Genomic DNA, 6,191 nt, shown 5'->3' on the forward strand with positions numbered 1-6,191 from the left:
CCTGAAACTGTGTTCCAAATTTCATAGTTAGCAAAGTTAATGTAAGCAAACGGAAAAAAACACTAAACATTATCCAAGCAAACAACGAATATATAGACATGTATGCCAATATGTGTATATATATTCCTCTGTGTGTGTGCGTGTAATATACGTGCTATATGCACACAGACATCCTAATCCAGTGAGAGCGACCCACATGGAAATGGGTTTCTGCCCACAGATCTGCTTTATTGAGGTGCAGGAAGGTTGCCAAAAGGAATTTGGGGGGCAGGGAGGTGAAATTCCAAGATCTAGCAAACTGTTTGTAACCCCAGCAGAGTTGTGGGATCGTGGTTTCTCCCATTATATCACATCCGCACAGTGAGAAGGAAACAGGAATGAGGAATAAGCAAAAGGTCACATGGACTCTGTCTTGATGCTCCTGCCCCCCACTTAAGAGATGATCTGTACTGAAGGGGGTGAGATGCTTATACTGCCAGTCAGTTATGGGAAAGGAGAAGAGGGCTCACAGAGTCAAAAGCAAGCACTGCCTGCTCTTGCCTTCCTGGTGGATGATCCGGGCTGAGACTAAGACGGTGCTGCTGAGCCCTATCTTTTCTTTTCCTTCTTTCTTTCTTTTTTGGTATGCAGGCAGGCATCCTCCCTCCTGTAGCTCTTGTGGTTGTCTGGATTTGGGCTAGACTCTTACATAGGTGTTTTAAAGGAATAAGCTAATAACAGTTTTCTTTCTATATTCAAATGATATGTGAATATTTTTTTGAGAAAGCAAATTATTAATGTAATTAAAATCTTACTATACAGGGTAACTGGGCATTTCTATATCAGCAGATCAATGCATATAATTCTTACGAAGCATTTCACAGTTTGACATTATGATAGTACTGTACCTCCTAGCATCTCAAAGTAGACTAGCTCTCACATTGCTTGCCTGTTTCTTCTCTTTTTAAAAAAATAAAAACATTGTCCACTAGTAACTTAAAAAAAAAGTCCTAATACCTAGAAGGAGCATAAAAAATACGAAATATTTATATGGAAAAAAGCGAAAAGGAAGGCCAGGGTACAATACTTTTAAAGTAGTGGTCATAACATTTTGCTATCTGTACATAGAACATACAAAGTGAGCAATCATAATTAAAACCGAACATGTGTAAATATTATCAGATTTCTTAACATTTTTAACTTCTAATTTGTACTTAATGTAAGGCAAAAAGCTGATTCTATTTATGGTTTAGGTTAGTGTCCTAAAATCATGTAAATATTTAAATAAGCTGTAAATGAGCAGTCAATAGAAACAGTAATTGTTCAGTGATTTTTTTAAAAAAAACCAAGTACAATATTTGCAGTTCTCTAGCAGAATAATTTAAACACCCTTTTGCATAAGACTTGGATTCCAGAAAAGAATTTTAACACACAAATCTGTGGGAAGTGCAACTTTATAACAGTCAATGCACAGACCATTAGCTGGATCATTGACATAATGCAGAGAGAAATCAAGCGACTGAGAGTTTTCAGTTAGCAACCCCATCCAGTGGCTCTGATGTACATGTGCGCATGCCCTATTTGCATTAGCATCTCGTAAATACCTGCACATATTGAGTGATTGATATTTCAGCTTTCTCAACACTAAAGAGACTGGACAGTAACTGCTGGCGCAGTGCTCCTTCTAAGATTGGAGATCCATAGCGGAATTTTGTAGACACGGCAACAGAAAGACGTGCTTTGATGTTCACTTGCACTAAAGCTATGATCTTGAGAGAATAGGGCTGGTGCAACTCCATTTTAATGGGCAGCTCTGAGTTAACCCTTCGGCTAGTCAACATGCTATAAAGTAGACCCCAGGCAACATGAAATCATGTAGTTGAATGAGCATACCTATGGGTAGAGAGAGGAGACCTGACCTGTGTGTTATGATGGGCTCCTTTAAAAATTCTCTACCTTTTAGAACATAGTGGCTTTTTGCCATCATGACAGAGGAGCAAAGCTCATGTTTCCAGTTATGGAAGAATTAAAAGGCGAGCGGTCTGCACAATGGGCAATGCAGATGGACAGTGCATGCTATAGTAGGTGGACTTAGAACAGAAGAACTGTGCCTGTGTGATCGTCCTCTACCAATGAGCCTGGTGCCTCTGTACCAAACACCAAAGCAGGGTCATGCACATTTAGAGTTCCATGTGCATATCAGAACCCCACATGCTCTTTGCGTCATTCCCCTTGAGTATAAATGAAGGTCAGGCCTCTAGACATTGTTTCATGAAGGTAAATGTCTTCAGAAAGGCATATTTGTCAGTGTATAGTAGTCTCTTCCTTACCAACCTAGCCCTACTCCAGCCCCCCCATGCCAAAGAATCTTTACTTTAGAAATTTATTTAAAGGGAACACTATCAAGACACTGCTTAACACCAAAGGTAAAGTTTAACAAAATGCACTAGGAAACATTTGTCTGAATTTTTGAGGAATAAATGGAATGTTAATTAATCACTACCATATTTTAGCTTATACAGATAGCATCTCTATCCATTTTAATTAATTGATACATTGGAATTCATTATCTTTGCAGGTTATATACAACACATACCTTATGTGTCAAATTATTTCTGTAAGTGCTCTGATGATGAATTTGTTATGACTATGATTTTGAAATGGCGGCAACCTTAGCTGCAGTTCGATATTAGTTGGAGAGTTCGTTTAAATTATTTTCTTAAGGCTTCACACATCTCTAAAAGTTATCTAATTCAAGTTTATCAGCATTTTATATGTTGTCATTGTTAATGCCATTTATAGAAAATTTCACCCGAAAATATATTTAAGGCTCATTGTACAGTTTGAGTTAGTTAACACGGGCATTTAAAACATCCAAAAATTCTATCAAGTTGACTATGTTTTGAGTTTTCACATTTTAATTTGCATGGGTGTTTAAATGGTTCTGTTAGTACTGTCTTTGCACCGTTCTTCTTTCTCTCTCTCTCTCTCTCTCTCTCTATCTCTCTCTCTCTCTTTTTTTTACTTAGTACTATTTACTTCATAATGTAGTAATCATCAGCCTTACTAATGACCTTGTAGCCTTTCTAATATGCACATAATGCACATTTTCCAATGGCTAGAAAATGCAAAATACTAGTGGATATCATTGCATCAGATTTTCATGTTTTTCTCAAAAGGACTGCTAACCTCTGGGATCATGGAGGTAGTCAAATGATGATTGTAAATTGAGTAGCACATAAGAGATATTTTCTTGAATCTAAACTTACTACAGCCAGTTTCAGCATGTAAATATATAATAATGTTGGCTAGTGTGTAATTCTTAAACTAAAAAAAATATAAATAAAGAAAATGTAAAAGAATATTTGCTTTTATTATTGACTCATACCTCGCCTTTCAATATAAAATATTTCCAAGGTGCAGGTAGGTAGCTGTGTTGGTGTGACGCGGTTGAAATAAATAAATAAAATTAAAAAATTGTCCCAAAAATTAGTGACCAAGTTTGTTCTGGGTATAAGCTTTCATGTACATGCACACTTCTTCAGATCAATTTTGTATCTGAAGAAGTGTGCATGCACACGAAAGCTTATACCCAGAACAAACTTAATTGGTCTCTAAGATGCTACTGGACAATTTCTTAATTTACTTCCAAGATGGTTTACAATAAAAGTAATCTCCCCTGTGGTAGCAATATGACTATATGTTAAAGGCTAAATTGCATACATTTCTTTTGCTGGATTTGCTCTATATACAACCTTGAGGATAGTCTCCAATTGGTGAATTTTTTACAGCTTAAATTGGAGCACAATTGAAGCTTGGATTTCATTATTTGATTCACTCTTAATCTGTCTCTCTCTTTCTCTGCCACTGACCTTATACTATTATCAGTGGGAACAAACCCATATTTTTTCCAAGCAAGTTCATTTCTCCATCTCAATGCAAAAAAGGGCCCATGAACAGTGAGAGAGAATTATGCCTGTGCCACAATTTGGAGCCAGTATCCCTGGTTTGCACCGTTCACACCAGTGCATGGATGAGGATGGAGGTACATGCATTAGACTTCTGCCATAAAACCTTTCCAGAACACTGGTCAACTACCTACAGTTTTGCAAGGTGATCCAAGGGCTGCATTAATTTTCTTTTCTTTTTTAAAAATAATTTCTAGCTGTTTGGCGCAGTACCTTCCATGTTTGTTGAAAATACATCTCAAAATGCCCTGGAAGCAAAATTAAAGGATTAAAAAAAATAAAGGGTGTGTTCCCAATAATTTTATTGGAATGTGAGCTAAATCTGTACCCAATGAACCCAATTTATCTCCCAATATTGTTGCCATTTACAGCCTATTTGTTTTGCTGCATAGAATTCAATGAGAGCCCCTGGACACTAAGCCACCTTCTGATGCACAGCCCTGCTTTGGTTTTAGTTTTCCAAGGCTGCAAAGCTATGCCCACTTAAAAGTTAAGTCCTATTGCACTCAGCAAGATTTACTTCTGAACAGAAATATGTAGGATTGCACTGTTAGCATACAAGAGTGGGGATCCCAGAGGTGGGTTTTTATATACACTTTTGTGTATAATGTTGACATAATGCCATCTATGCAAATATGAGAGCACTTATAATAAAAAAGGCATTGCACAGAAGAGCTTACTGTCTCGACAAGCATGGGGAGTAGTCGAGAAATAGACAAGAGTCACAACACCATGCAGAGAACCCAGCCTAAATCTTGCATCCCTGTACATCACCCCAATATAGAAGGTTTTATGAAGGCAGAAGAAGAAGTAGCTGGTTGATATTCATAGCTGGTTTTATTTCAGTGATATCCATGTGGATATTGTGAATGGGTTCATTTGCTGACTACTGCAACTCAACTGTGAAATGACTTAGCGGTAGACAAAAAAAAAAAAGAGAAAAGGATAAGCACATTTAAAAGGTTAAATACCATATTAAATTATAGCCCATCATGCAATATCTGAGCAGGTTTTGACTTTCATGCTAACAAAGAAAAAGCAAGCATTAAATCTAGGAAGCAGGAGAAGAGAAACAATGCAGAAAAAGCAGGGAGTTAACAAAATAAAACCATGAATGGAAGGCAAATGGTCTTCCCACAAAAGGCCATGCAGGACTTCCTACAGTGCTATGTTTTCAGATTTCATGCTTCCACTTGTGCACGTGATTTAATTTTCACTTTTCTATTATTTTATTTATTGATTGAATTTATATACCACCCTACACCCACAGGTCTCAAGGTGGTTCACAGAATAAAATCAGAATATAAAACCACAAAATACATAATCAAAATAAAAACAACACATTTTAAAAGGGAATAGGATGTCTAGTGCGGCAAGTCCAGCACCAGGTATAAATTGCCTTGTCCTTTACAAGAAGCCACCGTTTGCAAATTGTACTGGCAATACAGGCTATGCCTTTAACCTTTATTTTGCACCTTGCCTCCGTGTTGCAATTTTTTCCAAGCAGCTTCACCTAAATTCCAGCATTCCTAAGGGAGCTGAAACCACACAACCTATGGCGTCCTCCATATTGTTGCACATTTGGCATCTACAAAAGTGCAGCAAACCTCGCCGTCTTTCTTTAACTTCATTCACTGCTAAACAAAGCAGCCATCTTAACTAATGCCAATCCAGCGTAGGAGAGCTGTGACAACATTCCAGTGGATGGGTGGGGATCTTGCGCTTTTAACAACTGACATAACCATCTGGTGGGCTGTAAACTCAGCCACCATCACATTCTGTAATTAAGCCAGCATCCTGCTGAATTGCAAACAAGAGATCATGAGATAAAGAGCTTCTACTTGACTCTGAAGCAATTCTGAATGGGAAGCTCTGAAGAAACACAGTTTCAGTCAAAGAGGAAAATTGTGGAGTTTTAAATAGCATAGAAACCAACCTGAACCCTGCCTTTGAGAAAGAAAATTCAGCAGTGAGCTTGCACATGAAAATTCATGTCAAGATCTGCTTTGGAACAGGATTGCTGTATTTTTTCCAAATTTTTGGTGAGTAAATATTCATTTGGGTTTAAAATAATAATAATAATAATAATAATAATAATAATAATAATAATAATAATAATAATAATTTTAGCATTTATATCCCACCTCTCCTCCAAGGAACTCAAGATGATACCTATGGTTCTTGCTCTCACTTTATCATCACCACAGGCTTGTGTGGTAGGCTAGGCTAAGAGAGAGAAGGGAA

General features: G+C 37.3%; 1 long non-coding RNA gene across 1 annotated transcript; it reads right to left on the reverse strand.

The window, feature by feature from the left end:
* Window positions 1-948: 948 nt before the first annotated feature.
* On the reverse strand, window positions 949-3,335 carry LOC310755156. Its single transcript, XR_014544185.1, has 2 exons — window positions 3,005-3,335; window positions 949-2,973 (listed from the first exon to the last, which is right to left on the reverse strand). It is a non-coding gene; the product is annotated as an uncharacterized lncRNA (long non-coding RNA).
* Window positions 3,336-6,191: the final 2,856 nt, after the last annotated feature.

The sequence above is a fragment of the Podarcis filfolensis genome (assembly GCF_964270895.1).
Source record: "Podarcis filfolensis genome assembly, chromosome: 2".
Lineage (NCBI taxonomy): Eukaryota > Metazoa > Chordata > Lepidosauria > Squamata > Lacertidae > Podarcis > Podarcis filfolensis.